The sequence below is a fragment of the Limulus polyphemus genome, unplaced genomic scaffold (genome assembly GCF_000517525.1).
Source record: "Limulus polyphemus unplaced genomic scaffold, Limulus_polyphemus-2.1.2 Scaffold342, whole genome shotgun sequence".
NCBI lineage: Eukaryota > Metazoa > Arthropoda > Merostomata > Xiphosura > Limulidae > Limulus > Limulus polyphemus.
This window is the reverse complement of record NW_013665952.1, coordinates 465,273-485,473: the sequence shown is the minus strand read 5'-3', so window position 1 is coordinate 485,473 and position 20,201 is coordinate 465,273. Positions and strand designations below refer to the sequence as shown.

At 34.3% G+C, this 20,201-nt stretch overlaps 1 protein-coding gene across 1 annotated transcript in view; it reads right to left on the bottom strand.

Annotated features, from left to right (window-relative positions):
- LOC106457529 (T-box transcription factor TBX1-like) overlaps positions 1–20,201 on the bottom strand; it is a 51,654-nt gene that overhangs the window by 22,853 nt on the left and 8,600 nt on the right. The window lies entirely within an intron of this gene.

Below are 20,201 nucleotides of genomic sequence, written 5' to 3'. Positions count from 1 at the left end.
GAGTCATAAAAGCCAAAATGCATTTATCCACATAGAATAGTTCGATTACTGTCTGCCTATTACGATTTTAGTGACGGGATATAGGGTGAGAGGGGGTGGTACCGTGAAACCTTATAAATGTAGTAAGTGTTGGTATAATAAGTCTAAAGTAAAGACGTAGTGTGAGATCACCTAGCCTAGAGCCAAGTGCATAAAATTTATCATGAAAGTAAAAATATCGATTCAGCTTTAACTTAAATCGTTTCTGGATTAAGTTATTTGCTGTTATATCACAAACGTTTTTAATAAACAAACCTCTTTAATCAACGGAGACTCTAAATTAAGAAATCAACAAATATTTTTCCAGTTTTGTTGTCTATACATTTCATTTTATACTTTCAGTACAAAGACTAACAACAGTATTAGGTTCTACTTTTGCTGTTAAGTAACATGACATAAAAGCCATTTTTGGAACGTAGTGTTACCAAAACGTACTGACTTTTTTATATATTAGAAGTTATTAATCTAACTGATTTTTACCAATAATTATTCTATGAATACGCCACAAATTCATTTCATAAATTATCTTAATTTTGATTGGTTCACAAAGGAATTTACCGACGTTTGACTGCCTCGACTGCATTTTTCTGCCTCTTTGTTGGTCAAGCTTGATTTCGCAAAATTTATTTATTTCAGTTAGATATGAAATGTGAAGTTAGGGTATACTATGGGGTGGGGGTGTTAGTACTTGCCCCGTCATTTTAGACGGGCTACACGCTTGTATATAATAACTAACAGCGTGATAATTTGTGCCCCATAATAATTCAGCGGCAAGTCCAAGCTAACACTAAAAATCGGGTTTCAGAACCCGTAGTGGGCACAGCACAGATAGCCCATTGTGAGCTTTGCGTTTACCTATAAGAAAAAAAAAGACAATTTATAGTGCACGACAAAAGAAGTAGTGCCATCTGCACGATGAATTGGATTTTCCAAAAGATAAAATTTAAGTTATAACTTTCTGGTAATTAATACGACAGTATAATCAAATTATACATATTTATTTACTAATTACGTATTTTAGACATTGATGAATAACAAAAACCAGGATTTACGAACATTTATATGTGTGTGTGTATTATACACAGTTGACGAAAATAGCTCAACACCTGAATAAGAGGTTGATGGTATCTACCTTTAAAGTGAACATGCGTACTTCAACAATAAATATAATTTCTTTCTTTTAATTAATTAGTACTTGTTATTTCAACCACCTCTTCTGGTTGATATTTATACTGTTTTCGCGCTAACAAGCAATTTTTTAAGCCCAATTAATGTGTGTGTGTTTTTGTTTTTTTTTCAAGTGACTGAAAAAAGAATCATTGATAAATCTTTGACGCCTCCTATGTGTCAATCTACAACAAAGGTATTTATCTTATGCATACTCGCTGACATGTACAGAAGGGCTGCGTATAATGAGGGTTATCACTTCTCCATATTATTCGAACAAGCCTCTACTCCTTCTATTTGTGGATCTCGCCTTTCAACCTCGTTGACGGACGATATAATTTTATAGTGATCATCCAATCACGAACTACCTGTCATTGTGATAGAATCTTAACTGAGTAGTCAACTCATTAACGTCGAAGATTATCCCTAACCTTAACATCGGACACTAACCAGTTACTGCGAACTGTAGAGAATGTGCAGCTACACTGTAGACAGCCAAGTGAGCTCAGTACAATACACGATACTTACAGACCGTACTCAACATCCAGCTGGTTTCCATTTCAGACCTTTCCGCCCCCAGTCCATTTGTCAGGCATTATCGCCTCCATTTGACACGTGACAAATATACAGGGAATGTACAATGGCTGGAGTACTGTACCTAATGACTCGTATACTATGTCGGCCCATTCAATTTTATATGTCTATAGACACTAGTTTATCATAATGCTAGGATAAAATGGTTAGTTAGCTTTTAATATTTGAGGGTTTTTTTTTGTTTTGTTTTTTTCATATTGTAACTAAGAAACATACTTAATCTGGTGTACGTGTAATAACATACATATTTTAACTCTCATCTAGTCTAAGAGAGATAGTCTTTTCAGTTATTAATTTTCATAGACAAATTTAAAGTAACTAACTATTATCCACCAGATATTCTGTCATTTTCGCGCTCTTTTTTTTTTTAAGACTCCCAGATAGTAACTGTTTGTTTCCGAATCCGAATGTTGCTTCTTCAGTTTAATTCAGTGTTATGCGCTTTTTCGAAGACAACTGATTAGGAGGGTTGTGTATTAGATTTTCTGGAAGGAAAGTAACCTGAAACAAGTGCAACTGCGAATTTTTTAACAGCATAACCCGTGTTTGTTTAAAATCGAGACTAATCAGATTAGTGTTACGTGCTATAGTTTTACGCTGAGTTTATTAAATGTGGAGCCCCCAATAGCACAGCGGTATGTCTGCGGACTTACAACGCTAGAAACCGGGTTTCGATACCCGTGGTGGGCAGAGCACAGATAGCCCATTGTGTAGCTTTGTGCATAATTACAAACAAACAAACAATTAAATGTGGAGAGGCCGAACATGGCTGTACAATAATAGGTAGCTACTTGATATTCGGTTTTAGTATTTACTTTCCAGCCCTACTGGCGATTTGAGCCTACAGCCAGATCAATTAATTCTACATTTCACTCACTCGAATATTTTATTTTATAATTAACTAGATGTTATTTGAAATTATTTTTCTGTTTTACGTTTTAATATTGTTGTAAAGTTGTTTATCGGTCCTGAAAAAGCTGATACAGCAACAGATAAAAAGCAAACGGTTAGATAAAAAAGAGATAGCGTATCCTAACTTTCTATTTACGTTGTATATTTATCATTCTGATTTGTTTTCAGCACTATATAGAGTTACGTTTTGCAGTTGTAATTAACTATAATTACTTTTGTGGTCTGAAGATGATCAACGTTGGAAGTCAAATTCGGTTGTACTTCACTGTTTCGTACGTCTAATGTCATCATATGAGTTAGACTCTCTAATCTAACATATGGATGTATTATAAACATAAGGTTGTTGTTGTTTTTTTCTAATTCTAAGTCGTTCAGCCATGGTGTCATTATATCCACGGCTGTTTAATGTACAGAATACCATCTGTTTCTGGTGGTAGTGCATGACACAATGTATTTTTCTCTTTGTGCATCTTCTATGAGTTATCACCATCAGATGGCGATTCCAGTTCGCAATTGACGCCATAATAAGTCATTAAACTAGGTTTTGTTTCAACAACAAATGAAGCCGTGATAGGATGTTAAAGATAACTAAATGGAAGAGAATTCAGCACATGACAAACAGAGAAACACGACATTAAACAGTTTGAACCTACAAAAAGATAATACAGACACAACATTTTCTCACAGCAAAACTTAATGAAAGTATCTATACTAACAGGCGAACCTGATAGATTTCTTCCCGTTAGTATACTAACAGGTGAACCTGATAGATTTCTTCCCGTTAGTATACTAACAGGCGAACCTGATAGATTTCTTCCCGTTAGTATAGGCGAACCTGATAGATTTCTTCCCGTTAGTATAGGCGATCCTGATAGATTTTTTCCCCCAGTATACTAACAGACGAACCTGATAGATTTCTCCCCCCTAGGGAACTTCCTCTTCCTAATCTTTAGAAGTTTCGTTATGATAAAAACCATTTTTTCCAGAAAAAAAAATTTTCTGCTATTGGCCTAACGAATAAAATTGGTTTGTTTGAAATATACACAGCAAAGGATAGAAGAATCAAGTTTTATGTCTCCTGTATACGTTTTGACACTCCAATTTGCACTCGAGATATATGATGTGTGTTAAACCGTTTGTTTACACCAAAACACAAATACAAGTTAATTTTCCCGAAAGTGAGTCGAAAGTCGCCTGGAGAGATCATCTGTTTCAGCCACTCGCACCATCATACAGTAGTGTGTTGTTTGTTGCCAGTCTGTCAGTAGACACTAAAATTACGGCGTCACATACGGAACGCTTAACGTTGCAATTTGTACTCTCATGACGTCAGTAAAACGTGCGTATGTCATGAATCACGAGAAGAATTATGCATCGGTAGGCTACAACCAAGCATGACATATGAACTTCAAAAGCAAGAAATAAAAATATTTGTTACTCTTAATTCTGGTTTTATTTACTCTTGAAACAGAAGACTTTCGGGGACTGTAGAACTACATCTAATACATTAGATTACAGTAAGTGCTATGTAATAGTGTCCGACAGTTTTTTCTTTACTTCTGTCTTTTTTATTTCTAGAACATTCTTAAAGTCATATAAATATGAGCAGACAAAACTATACATAGATATACAGTATAATGTAAGTAATGCATATTTCCAGCTGAAAACATTTAATTCAGAATTTAACTTGTTTATAAAACAAAAATTTCCTTAAAAATCAATTACACACTACATGAATAAAATAGAATAAAAATATATTCACTGTTTTTTTTATGATAACTAAGAGGTAAAAATGTGACATTTCTACTGTATGACATTGCAACAGAAATGCCTGCTATTTGCTTAGATCGTTTAAGCATTTCTTCGTTGCGTTCAAAATATACCATCCACGGCTTAACCCACAAAATCACAGTACAAAGATGTGACAGACCTTTGCATCAATCTCTCACTTTCTCATAATATCATATCATTGTTGACGGTCTAGCATGACCAGGTGGTTATTTGTAGGTCGCTGGTTCGAATCCCCGTCCCGCCAAACATGCACGTACTTTCAGCCGTGTGGGCGTTATGATGTCACGGTCAATCTCACTATTCGTTGATAAAAGAGTAGCCCAAGAGTTGGCGGTGTTGACTAGCTGCCTTTCCTCTAGTTTTTCAGTACTAAATTATGGATGGCTAGCGCAGATAGCCCCTAACCCTCCCAGGACCTCAACTATCTAAAACCCGGTGCCGAACATGTGTGTGTGTGTTGTTGCAAGTATAATAACTTCTAACGGCAGTTTGAACTATACAGCCTGCAGCCACATGCTTACGAGCATGATGGATTTTGACTGATTTCTAATGGTAAAGTCCACTGAAAAGTGAATTGAGTTTCTTTACTACTAACTCTTCTACTTCTTTATCATTCATATTTTCGAATTTATTAGCTTCAACTACTATATGGTTACAATAAACTGATTAAAACTATCAAGTCTTTACTGACAAGTATAAAAAAACTACGAATATGAAATTCCATATCGCTGCCCCCCAGTGGCACAGCGGTATGTCTGCGGACTTACAACGCTAGAATCAGGGTTTCGATACCCGTGGTGGGCAGAGCACAGATAGCCCATTGTGTAGCTTTGTGCTTAATTACAAACAAACAAATCGTATTGCTAATGTTTTAACATTAACGTTAGAATTAACGCATACACTGATACATTTACAAGTTAGTTGCTTATTATATTGAGGAGGGGGTGCCCGACTGTGGAAATGAAGTTCCGTGGCTTGTCAATTTTTTTTTTATTATTATTTTTTTATTAATCGCGCTTTGGAGCACATTGGGGCCGTAAGTACTTTATAAGTGAAACGGTGAAACCACACTGTGCTGCTAAACCAACGAAAGCAATACATTAAAAATGCTAGGACGTCGTTTTCATCCCGATAAGGGCCTCACGTGGCCTGGTGATCAGGAAGATCGACTCGAAATCTGCGAGATCGAAACCCGTTTCCAAACACGCTCGCCTTTTCAGCCGTGGGGGCATTATGACGTGACAGTTAATCCTACTATTCGTTGTTAAAAGAGTAACCCAAGAGTTGTTGATGGGTGGTGTTGACTAGCTGCCTTTCCTCCAGTCTATCACTTCAAAATTAAGAACTGGTAGTGCAGATAGCCCTCGTGTAGTTTAGTGCGAAATTCAACAAACAAATACTTGTTATAGATAGACAGACAGACAAACAAATAACTGACCAGTGTTACACCATATAGTCTTGTCATTTCAGAAAGCTGAACTTTACACAATATACACCTTCTGTGCCTCTCCTCTTATCTCCACACAAGTTAATTGTGTAGAGATAAACAAGTCAGTTCAACCCATGCGATTTTTCACCTACATGTCTCGGCAGTGGACCTGTGTATCATTGCGTGTGGTCCCTACCACTTCAATATCTCAAAAGCTATAATTAACGTAGATGAAAAAAAGAGAAAAAAGGGGATATCTAGTTATCTGTATAACTTTCACTCTTAAACTCTATAGCAATCCATAAAAAACACACCATGGAAAAGCCATTTATCACCAGCAGCCATATAAACAGTCGTGCGTCGCGTGATCCTTCATGATTGCTCCTGAGCAGAGAGGTCGAGATCCTCTCCATCCATAACTGTCCAACCAAACTAAACATTTCTGTCAATGGAAAAGAGAACAGTCCCTTAAAGTGTGGGAGAGAAAGAAACAAGTGGGTGACAGAAGCCAATAACCAACCCGACTGCTGGTGTCATTGAGACAGGTGGGGAGGAGGGTTACTGCTTTTTTTCAACAAGCCTTATCGGTCTACTGCTGTCAAACGAGGATTTTTACAAAACCAGTTGATCGCCCCTTTATCTAGATGGAATATTACGGTCCAAAATCTGTCATCATCTTCACACAATGAGAATCATTCCAAGACAAGAATGTATATACACGTGACTTACTCAAACCAGGACTTGTAATTAAAGGTTTAAATAAAGATACCATAGTAAATATGTTTAACTCTGTAAATGAACCATAAAATCTAGATAAATAGCATGGCTTTGGTAGTAATATATATGTGAAATTACTACTAAAAGTCTGCTTGCCAGCAAAACGTACTTAACTTGTTTGAATTCTATATGAACAATGCACAATACTTATAACGACGTCTAACGTCAGAAACGCTGTACAGGTCTGTTGTTGTTTTAATGATTTATATTAATCAATTTATAAACATACCTATACACGTTAGTCGAGATAGTGATGTTTTATAAAACTGCTGATTTTTCAAAGCAAATACATATTGTCAGATATCACAGAGTTTATTTTCATGTATGCTCATATGGTACAAAGCGACACCTAACTAGAAGAAAACAAAAAGCAGCATACAAGTTCGAAAAGCAATAAATCTCGCAAGAAAATGAATCAACTAACTAACAAACTTTAGAATTAACCACTTGGCGTCAGTCTCGATTATTTAGAGACCTGAAATGAAGTAGAACTAATCGTGTCTCACACCCATGACGTCAGTCATGGCACTTATACCATACTAAAACTAAGCTCCTCTGATACTAAAAATGTCACTATTGGCACTTTACTGATGTGACATATACTAGAACTAATCACTTGTGACACGTATGACGACAGTTTTGGCACTAAAGTAATCTAATACACACTCAAACTAATCTCATTTGACATGCATGACATCTGTTTCGTCGCTTTAGTCATTTGTGGTATACCTGGAATAAACACTTCAGAGAACTTATGACGTCATTTGCGGTGCTTTAGGCTCATATGTGTATATATACATATATATATATATATATATACGATATACTGTTCAGTGATTCATTGTACACAGAAACTAAGTGTACTATATTAAAACGAGTATGGAGCCTCACTATGTCGTCACGTCCGATTATAATTTAGCTAACGACTGTGAATCTTGACAATATTCATGCAGCAAAGTTTCCATTGCAAATGACTTGGTCATAATGTTGTTAAGTATGAAGAAAACCCCTCCCTGCGTACTTTCCATAAGCCATCTTATGTACGAAGACGACGGTTTTCTAGCGTCAATTTCAACACTCCAACTGAACAGAAATCTATAGTCGCTGCACCTGGCGACACTACCAGTGTTTTCGTATGGAATACGATAAATACACATTTCATTCTCAAAGGTTTATGCCATGGAAGCAGTCTGTATATATGTGACTTGAGTTACTTTTCAAGACTGAGACCCTTCTTGATTACGTTACATAATTTTGCCTAGGGCACGTGGACGGCTTTTGCCATCGACCCTTGTGTTAGTGTTTTCTCATCTGTTACAAGATATCGAATTTTTGCTCACCACGGCTGGGATATGACTGGTTGCAAATATATTTCTAAATTGTTTTGGTGCCCAAAGTTTATCCATATTCCTTTGTTTACCAATATCATTAAGTACAAAGGCTATATCCATCTTGAATATCCTAAATCCTTGATCTTAACGCATTCTTATGATCTGAGTGTATGAATTATTCATTTTGGAAAGGGCTGTTATACACATTTCCCAAGAGCGATCAATTCTAAGCAACATCACACTGCCTATGAAACGCTAAACAATGTTGAAATATAGTTCTGACACATCCGTTTTACTGAGACTTTATATAGGCAGCGTTTGTCACGTGATTTGTATACTCGGGATAATTTTAATATAACACACTCAACCCTTTGTTATACTTAGTTCGACTTCGACTGGAATCTATTCTGTAAATAGTAATGTTTTCCAACAAGTTATTTGTAATAGTCCAAATCCAACCACTGTTTGCGCAGGAATAAGCAAGACATTCGTTGAAGTCCAAATCTGACTACTACGTGCTCAAGGTCAAGCAAGGTATTGATTATAATATACGAATCTCACAGTCGCTTGCTAAGGTCAAGCAAGACATTGGTTATAGTCCAAACCTGACCATTATTTCTGCATGATCAAGCAAGCAAGACATTAATTTTAGATCAAATCTGACCGCTACTTGCTTATGGCCAAGCAAAGCCTTAATTGCAGTTCGAATCTGACCACTACTTACTCAAGGTCAAGCAGGGCATTGATTGCAGTCCGAATCTGACAACTACTTACCTAAGATCAAGCAAAGCATTGACTCAAGTCCGAATCTGACCACTCCTTGTTCAAGGTCAAGCAAGACACCGTTTGTAGACCAACCTGGATTTTCTATATACTAATCTTATTAATTGTTTTCACGTAACCTACCTGAATGAAATACTGTAAAATTGTGCAATAATCATAGTACAATTCTCTTCAACTAAACTTATTTATATAGAAAACTACTATCAAAACTATTGTAAAATAGTCTAAAGTATATCAAGGTTTCATCATCAACATAGAACATTTATAGAATAAGGAAATCTCTCATAACGACAGCCATATTTTGACGATAATCACAGTAACTGTTTCAGAAGGCTGTTTAAAATAATTTCACTTAATACGTGTTTTCGGCAACAAGAATAAACATATACATCCGTTTTAACAGATCTGACCTTAAGCAGAGGTCAAAATTACATCGAACTGCTTCCTCTAAGTGTAAAAGTAGTGCTGTTTGTAAAGGTTTAGCAGGAACAGCGCTCTATAAAAACACTCTTAAGTAACAATAATGAAAAGTTTTGATTTGTTTTGTTTTTGCATGTACGGAAACAATTTTCTTCTATTCCTGAAAAGATGAAACAATTGATTCATCGGAAATAGATACACAGATGGCGTTGTAAATATATAGTTATTAATCTTGTAAATTGGAGATTTCTTGGGAGAGTATGATAGTAATATTTAGTACATCTGAAGATTTTACCACCAGATGGCTCTTGAAAAGATTTATTAATCGACAGCTGACTCTACTTAAAACCTCTGGAAAGGATTAAGTTTTTGTGTAAAAGCTATCTGTGTTATACTATTCTTAATAAACAAATGGTGTTGGAGAGTATATATATCCATGTCTGACTTGTGCGTGTATGTGCGTATGTTTGTGTTTGCGTGTTTAAAACTGTAATTTTACGTTAGTCTAACCTTACAAATATATTTCGTTAGGAAATGATCTGCTTAACGTACTATACATTTCTGAAGTAAATTTTGGTGTTTTAATATGTTTTTAGCGTTAATTGTGTAAAAAATATTATAATACGAATACCTATCATTTAAAAAAATAGCTTAAAATCACTGGCTTTCAAATGAATCATGCGAATTTTTCAAGAGACACCATTTTGCCATATTCCCATGCAAACGACCTGCTTCAAAGATTTTTTCCCCATAATGAGTGCTGTTATGTACAAATACCGGGATATTTATATTTGTTTTCTTTAAACTGAATGTATTTCGACCGCCAGCTCGAGATAATGCTGTTGGTTCAATATTTTACCAAACTGTATTTAGTGCTCTAAATTTTAATTCTAAGAACTCAAGCGTGAAAGTAAAGAAGATCTATATCCAAGCCTTTTTTTCTAATACCAGGATTCATCAACCGGCTGGGACACAGTAGTGGTTGAGACTATTTTAATTATCAAAGTGCATGAACAACAACTGTTATGGTGTGAGCTAGATTAAGTTGGTGAATTGTAATTTCTATCAATTTTGTATGAGCTGCTTACAAATCAGAATTAGGATAAAGATTAATAACACAATATTAATGATTTTATTAAATATTTATTATACTTCCCTCGTCATTCAGAAGAATTGGCGCATTACTTGTGCATAGGTAACTCAAGAATCAACGTACAAAATCACCGATTTTTTTAATGGTAGTAACATTACTGAAAACTATGAGGTGGTGTCATAATTAAAATAGTATTAATTTCACCCTTCTTTAACTAGTATAGAATGTATTTTTAGTCAGGTATATTCGAAGTTTTCGTGCAAATGTTCTTCATGTAATTATGACATACTCGTTAACCGGATGTCGAAAGATCATAAACATGTGCTAATCCTTTTACTTAGGTAAACGTTATTTGTGGCAATAGTTAGAAGCTTGTATTTCTTCGACCCTATATCCACACCCTTGAGAGGGCCATACAATCTCAAAGGGTGACACCAATACCTGTACAGTTTTTTATGAGTTTGGGTTTCTTCTCTGTGTATGTTGTTTGGAATAGTCGCTGATGTACGTAGCTATAGGTTATGAGATACCGCACTTGGATTCTTTGTCTAGTTCGAAAGTGAAGAATATCTTAATTTTTTCTATTCTTGTTCTGTATGGATCTTTGGGAAGCTTCTATCCATCCCAATAGCCGGTATAATTGTTACTGAACATAGAGACTACCTAGTAAGGTAAGGACTTATATGAGCATATTTAGCATAATTGTTTTACTTATTCATTTGTGTTTCCTTTTCTGTCCGTGTTTGGAATTATTTATTCTCTCCGGTTACATTTACGGAATCGGTGTTCATATGGATACTTTAAGCTACCTGGCGGACATCAGTGCAACTAAATACCACAGTGGCACTTGCATCTGTAATGAATATATATCACATTTTATAACACAAGTCTTATTAGCAAATCGTAACATAAGGTTCCCGTGAAATCATTTTCTTTGTTCTTTGCAGAAGCAGAGATCCAATTATTTTATGACTGGAAATGCAAAATTTAGTAAGGACAACATCGCATTCTGTTTGAAATGCTAATGTGGTCGTTGATTACGTTGACAAGATATGAAGGCAAACTAACATAAATATATCTCAGTTTAATTACGATCATCTGAATTGGAGCTACACCCTGGTCTATGTGCGCTCTGTCCACGGCGTGGATTCGAACTCTGAACATTAACCTTGTAAATCCTGAAACAAAGTTACCACTCATCCATCAGGGGATAAAAAAATGGAACTTCAATTCAAAAAGCAATGAAAAGGCTAGTTTATTTTACAAAAGCCTTCCATGTACGTTCCACGCCCAGTCAAGGCGCTGAAATACATTCTGTAACAAGCCTAGTTTGTTCTAAGTTTCATCATCGGTAGAACAATAATTGCTAATTTACAGAAAAGTAATGTTCAAAGGAATAGTCTTAATATTAGTGTTTGAATATTTGGATCGTCACCAAAGGTCGTGAGTTTCCTCAGTGAATAAGGATAATGCTTGTTTAATGATAGTTGAAAATACTTACTTGTTTATATACGTTTGTTACCGAGTTCAAAGCTGCACAATGAGTTATCTGTGCTGTGCCCACTACAATGATCGAACCCCCAAATTTAGTGTTTTATACCTTAAACCTTACCACTGAACTACGGAGGAAGAGGGAGCAAAACGAAAGTGATAAGAATTCTTCCCCCATACGCTGTTATTAAATTGAAATAAAGCTTTGAATAGCTTTTATTAAATGAGCTTTTTTTTTTCAGAATAATATTTATTGGTTGATCAAGTTACTGGAGGTTACACCGAAAAGGTGGGCTTAGATTTTTCAAAAATAAATTCAATTTGGGCAAATCACGTGGTTTGTCCGCCAATTATATTACTTCAATATTTAGTAGGGCGTGGCAACTATTATCCCAACTTTTATGTAATATAGCTCTTCAACGACCTGTTAACGTTTTAAAGAAGATATACATCAACACGATATTTAGAAAAACTAGGCTGTAATGAATGAATAAAAAACAGTTTCAGCTGAGTGAGAAATATTCTTTCTATGGCACAACACGTGTTCGCCGCATCTAAAGTATGTTCGTAAACATTTGTTTTGTGGAAAATTATAAACTCTGTGCTTATTTATTTATCTATTCAGATTTCTAAACAACATTACAGTTAGTATTAATCTCTGATCAAAGAAAGGTACCAGAACTATAAACCTGGTGGTTGTCGTTTGTTTTAGAGCAAATACACACTGAGCTATCTGTTGTGTACATCGCGGGGAATCGAACCCTGGGTTTTAGCATTGTAAATCCGTGGACTTACCGCTGTCTCATCGGGGGACGTTTACATACTAATGAACATAGCTGATGAAACAATGTTCAAACTATATTAGTTATAATGATGTGAACGTCTTCTTATATTAACCAAACGTTAAGTGTTTATCAGAACCGACTGTTTTCAGGGTGGGTGTTCTCTAGTAATCCAAGAATTTGATTTTGTTTTAAGGGACGTAATCTAAACAAAACGTGTAGTTCTTATAAATGTAACACAGGTTCTTTAAGTATCAAGTTTTAATTTATTACTTCTGATGTATACAAGTCCTGCGCACAAACATCTGCGGAGCAAAGAATGTCCAGGCTGTATTTTAAGAAGCGTACCCTACTGTTGATTTACGGTGATAAATCACGCATTTTTTAGTCTTCGCATCCACCGGCTCCTAGTCAATAACAAACTCATGTTTACATTAGAATACACAGAGCTATGACGGACTGACTCTGAAATTACAGCAGATATTTTTTTATTTAAAAAATAAATAATTAAATGTAGCACAAATTATGTGGTGTTTACAGTTTTACAGTGTGTTTATACTTTAAATAATAAACACCTATGAAACGTACATGTCCTTGTTGTAATATGTTACCTCTACTTTGTTAAGCTCTCCAGTGGCACAACGGTAAGTCTGCGGGCATACAACGCTACAAACCGGGTTTCGATACCCGTGGTGGGTAGAGTACAGATAGCCAATTGTGTAGCTTTGTGCTTAAATAAAAACTACTTCGTTACTAAATTCAGGATTTATTCGCTTTTTATTCACTATTTTCTATTTTGTCCATCTCTTTGCCTCTCCGACGTTTTTTTTCATTACTTTGCAGGATGGCAGATTACTACTCCTGTAAAATCTATATTTCTGTATATTATCATTTAACCCATTTCATACTTCTATTAGATTGGATAAGGTTTCTTAAGGTCTATAAAAAGGATCGACCCCAAACTTCGCTTCGTACTCTGGAATTAATTAAAGATGACGTTTATTTTATAGATTAAACAGTGAAACTGATTTAGCGACTGCTATATATCTATTTGAAATTCTGTATCTAAATATAACAGGTAACATATTATGAAGACAAACCTGAAATATTTTCTATGACAAAATAAAATGATGTTTCGAAATTGACTATTTGTTTTAGAATTTTTACGCAAAGCTACACATAGTCGTCTTTAATTTTGAGCTTATAGGCCAGATAAAAGGCAATTTCTCAATAGTACCAACCGCCAGCTTCTGGGATACTCTTATTTCACCGTAACTATTGTAGCACAATTACGACCTCAAAGCGCGTTTTTACAGCAACGACACACGAACAGTGATGTTCCGAATTAAAAAGAAAAGAACACTCACACACTTATCTCACTTTGCGGCAATAATTGTGATCACATGGAAACTATAAATGCAAACAATAGAAGATCCCATCAGTACAGACTGGTCGTTGACATGAAACTACCACACGATTGCAAGATCAGGGTAGTTTTTAAATGGGGAAATTGAGCCCACCCACCCCCCATACACACAAAGTTCACCTGTTTCCTATTTCATAGCGAAACAAAATTATGCGCCTGCCAAACATATAGATTCAGGTACAATACTTAGTTTCTATTATAGTTCTACAGAAATGATAAACATATAATATTGAGTGTATTGCTACGGCAATCTGAAAATTGCTGTTTCAAGTAATTATTAAAATTATATAAATCAGTATAAAACGTAGTCATTGAAAAGTAACACAGACATCAGTGAAGACAGAAATACCTAACGTCATAAATGAATACTACAAATAAAAAAAACTGCAATAAAAATATTGCATTGAATCATCTGTTGAGTGCTTTTGTCCGTAATCCCAATACTATCTTACGAGAATCCGGTAGTTAAGGAGATTGAAGTTAACCCTAAATCCACACTAAACCAGTAATTCAAAAAAATCTTCATTATCATAATTACAATTAAAAAACTATTAATAAATCATTTTAAAAATATATTCATAATAGAACAAATCCAACATCAGAAACTCGAGGGCTTTGCAAAAATTACTAAAATTCATAAACAACATACAGCAGCCGGCTTTACGAAGAATTATATGGATATTCTATCCTGATGCTTTAGATAAACGTGTTACCAATAAAGTCTAATCTCTATATGATTCTTCGGATAAAAGGCACGTGTCAAACTGCTCGGAAAATAACACAGGCCTGCGATGGATTTATTGTCTTGAAATTTTTACATGTTCTACAGTAATTCCTGTACGCTAAATCCGAAAATGATATCCAATTTTCTCCATCACGTACAGATTTTTCACAAAATGTCATAATGCAATACATAAAAGAAAGACCACAACACGTAGGTTTGAGACTAATAGACTTAGATTTCACACACAAAAAAAAATCTGAATGAATGAGGATGCATTTTCGTTTGACATCAATGTTCTTCCCTTTTTTTTAGTTTGTTTGTATTTTGGTTAAGAAACATAATAATAAAACATGTTCATTGTGGTAAATGAAATAATAATTTGATCTACGTAAAAGTTTTTTCTTCCAGATTTGTAAAAAATCCTTAGATCTAAAAAATGAATATTATTTTCGAAATCTGGAAAATCTGTTATTAGAACTGCAACAACTTTTATGAAGTTTAAATTCGCAAGCCTGTGTAATTAGTTGAGCCAATTGAATACTGAACAGCCTCAAAACTTTCTTTAATTCAGAAGTTAGAAGTGAATGCATTAAAAATACCGAAACTTGGACTCATTAATCTTGAAGGCTCAATTACGGCAACTCGTGAAATGAATTTTAAAATTAAAAACAGTATTCAAAATGTGTTCTGATTCTACTAATTTGGAAAACGAATTGAATTATATAAAAAGCATTGCTAACGACAGAGGTTATAATATTGATATAGTTGAACGTATAATACAAAGAAAATACAGTTCAATTTTTATCAAGCAACGTATTAGATTAAACAGTGTCTATGCTTGTATAATTAACAGTACAGTAATATTACCATATATATAACATAACTAGCCAAATCGCCAACGTATTCAGAAAAACTACTTTTATTTAACCAAATTAAAACAATACTTCCTAGTATGAAATATAAAAAAATATTTTAGAGAAAAAAAGTATATATCAAATTAGGTGTGAATGCAACAAAAATATATTGGTCAAACTAAACGTAATTTGAAATATCGTCTTAATGAACATAAAGGTTATGTACATAACAAGAAAAATGCTAATTTCTCTTCTTGCTGAACACATTGTTGAAACAGATCATTCCATACAATGGCATGAAACAATAATTTTAAATAAACCTAACACTGAAACTGAAGTGAATATTAGAGAATCGATAGAAATTGTGTGCTATAAGATAAATAATTTTTTATTAAATAGAGATGAAGGATTAGCTGGTGATAATGCACAATTTTGGAAAGAACTGTTGACTTCTTATGTACAATATTCATACTACCCTCATATATTATAGTGAGTTAAACCTTTGCTTTATAAAATTATACGCTTGTCATGTAGGTTTGTACTCTTGATGATCGTAACGTAAAGCTACCGAAACATGTGGAGTCTTTTTCATTTTAACCATCGGCCAAATAAAAATTTTATTTCACTAATGCCTGAGTTTTGGAGAATTTTCATCCACCAAAAAGAAACTACCACAAGTAAAATCATTATGCCTAAAATTAGATTAACATTTATGTTAAAATGGTGGACCAATTTCCTGGATTTCCTAAAGGAAAGTACCGATTGTAATCGAAGACACCGAACTCAAGTTCAAATTAATTTTTACAACAGCGAATGGGTCCAAAAAATGACTTTTCTTGCAAATCATTGGAGGGATAAAATTCAGTATAAACCATTAATCCGTTTCATATAATAAGGAATATTGTTTTGCTAACACTGTGACAACCGATTGTTCTCAAAAAGCTTCATTTAGCTACTTGTAAATACAAAAGAAATGAATGTCAATCATTTCGTCAGAAATAGTTTCCACTTAGCGTTTCGAACAGGTTGTGTGTTTACTCGATTTTGAATTCCCTTAAAGAGAATATATCAAAAGATGTCAAGAAAAATAAATCACATTTCGAATGTTAAGCCTTAAAAACTGACCAATACCAACAAGTCTTAAACTACAATGCACTTTTTAAATTCAAACTAATGTACCGTACACCATTCTTAAGAATAAAAAAATATATCTTTGATAAGGCATAGTTCATTTTGTTAACTCTAAAATTTTGAATATCTTATCATAGTTTATTTCTACTTTGATGGAGATAAATCAGTTTTTGAGTCACAACTTAATTTCACATTTTTCTATAATGAACATCTCATTACTAAAGAATTGAGGAGCACGATATTACCAGTTGCGAGCTTCATAGATATACATGAGTAGCTGAAAGTCGAAAACCCCCAATATTTTTATGCATCTTTACCTTAAGGGTGTTCGAAATGTGCAGCTTGAGATCACGACACAACAAGATAATGACATCCAAATTAATTATTGCAACAACAAGAAAAGAGTTTATTTGTTTGTTTTGAATCTCGCGCAAAGCTACACGAGGGCTGTCTGCGCTAGCCGTCCCTAATTTAGCAGTGTAAGACAAGAGGGAAGGCACCTAGTCATCGCCAATCTTGAACTACTCTTTTACCAACGAATAGTGGGATTGAACGTCACATTATAATGGCCTCACGGCTGAAAGGGCGAGCGTGTTTAGTGGGACGGGGATTCGAACCCGCGAACCATAGATTGCAAGTAAACAATTTTTTATCTGCTGTAAGATTAGCAGCATAACTGTGTAAATGAGTATCAATTTGTATTTTGCATTTATGGCAAAGTTACTAAAGTTATCTACCACCATCTCTAATTTATGGCAAAGTTACTAAGGTTATCTACCACTATCTCTAATTTATAGCACAGTTACTAAGGCTACCTACCACCGTCTCTAGTTTAAGGCCAAGGTACTAAGGTTATCTGCCACCATCTTTAATGCATGGCAAAGTCACTAAGGCTATCCACCATCTCTAATTTATGGCAAAGTTACTCAGGCTATCTGCCACCGTCTCTAATTTTGAGCTACTGTCCAGATGTAAGGCAGCACCCTGCCACCAACAATCCATGCTAAGAGATTGGCTGGCACTCTCGTAACGCACCCGAAGTGGGGGTAAATATTTTGTAGTATCGCATGGATTTGAACCCGACTCCCCAGCTCCAGAACTCTACAACACAGCCAACCTGCGCCAAAATGAGTATATAAAAAAAATGTCGATTGTTTATAAAACAGGGAAGTAACCATTTATGGAATGGTCTCTAAAAATAGTAATTTCCTCCTAGTTTACTCTTTAGATGGTTGTTCAGCAATACTTTCCAGGACTTATAACACTAAAATTCAGGGATCGATCCCCACGGTGGACACATCTTAAAAATCCAATTCGGTAGCTCTGCTTTAAAACAAAGGTGGTACGCGTATTTTATACTAGTTTTTGAAATGTGCATTATTAGTTGCATTAAAGTATGTATTAACTGATGTAAGTTATATCAAGTTTAGCAATTTTATCAATATCTCTTTCAACCACTCTTTAATCTTTCTGCTTAAGAAGTCTGTTATTGTATTGTTGTGATTTGATTATTGATAAAGTATATACATATTACATTTGTAATTAAATGTCTCAAAACTGTCTTCTCACATTCAAATCGAAATAAGCAGCTTATCAAAGTTGTTTTAATCATTCCTTTGAGTTAAGATTATTTGATTTATGTTTAATATAAATGTCGCTCCTTTTAGTTTAAATCAGCAGCAAGAACATGAGTAAATGAAGAAGAAAGTATTTTTGAAACACCGTGTATGTGAGAGAAGTTGGTTGATGGATTTTACACTTAAAATATGCTACTGTTTACAAATGGAAAACGAATTTCACCTCTTTCTAATACTAATATAGGCAATGTCAAATCTTGCCTTCTTTTGGGCATAAATATAGGTATATTTAAAACCTATGAGTGAAAGCATGCACAAGAGTATATGTTATAGTATGTTAACCACATTACACCTGCTAAAGCTAGTGGCGACAAGGTCTTTCGCCCGGTACCAGGGCTTATTAGACTGGTTGGGATACAACAGACATACATAAATATATATTACCAATTTTCATGAGCAACAAGTGTTATGGTGTGAATCAGATTAAACAAGAGACTTCTAATTATTATCTGTTTATTTAAAACATTTACAAATCAGATTTATAGAATACGAATTACAAACACAACATTATTTATTTTATTATTTTATTTGAACACTCATTATGTTTATATTTACTTTTATATATATATATATATATAATTATTATAGTTAAAATTGGTCTTCTTTCTGATACCGATACACGTAATGATAAATGAATACTTTCTTCTGACAGTAACACGAGTAATATTACAAGTTGGCTTCTTTCTGGCATCAATAGTGTAATGTTAAATGTTAAGCAAATGAAAGGGCTTCAGAATATTAACAACAAATATCATAAAGTATTGTCTCTTTAAACAACCTTTAAATTCAAAATAATACTCAAAGAAATAAACGTACATTACGCAGCACCCATCAGGAGGCCTTGAAAATAAATACCATCGGTTTCGTGTTCATGTATTTTAAATGGTATGTTTTGTTGTTGTTGTAAGCCTGTATATATGTGTAGCTTAAGTGATGCCTAAGAGACGTTCCAAGTTTTGTATCAAACGCTAGATAATGTCTAAACCATACTGATCAGTTACTTATATGATAACTATAACAAAGAGACAACAGCGTCAGATCAGGAAAACAGAAAAGTTTAATGGAGGAGCCATTTTTGTTAGTTAAACACTAGTTACACCTACTGGCTGTGAGTTTCTGATGCATTTTTTCGGTAAGAGCTTTTCAAATTCAGAGATTGGACTGAATTTTCGAACCAATTATTCATGAGGAGTACATAAAAGTTTCATACAATCTTTAATGTATTTTTTTTTAAATGACGATGCAGATGTGACTCGTATAACCATAAACTTTAAAATTGGATTCTAGTTGAAAATAAAAATTTCTATTACCATACGTGTAAAAATTCCCTGCCAAAAGGTTCTATTAAGTTTTGATTCAGATCCATATATTTTTTGAAGATGACATAAAAATTGGTTCTTCCTTTGCTATATTAGAATCTCTCCAAATACTATCGATAAACTACGGTAAGCTATGCATTTATAGCATCAACAATATACAAGATGAGAAATAATTGAGATGTCTGATTTTTACCACCAACACAAAGCTCGCGAATGAAAATTCACCGAGGTTAAGGAAATTGACAGGAATAAAGAAAAGCACTTTCAATCATGCGTACTTAAATACTCCTCAGTTCATTCATGTAACACTAATATATCATGAAATAGAATCTATATGAAAAAGAAGTATTAAAAAACATCTGCAAATTTATACAGCCTGTCAATACCACAACGTGGTTTATGAAATTCATTAATAGAAAAACTGCACAACAGCAGCGATAAAGTAGGGTATTGTAGTCTTTGCAATAAAGACGCTGTGATTAATGTAAAGAGCTTACAAGA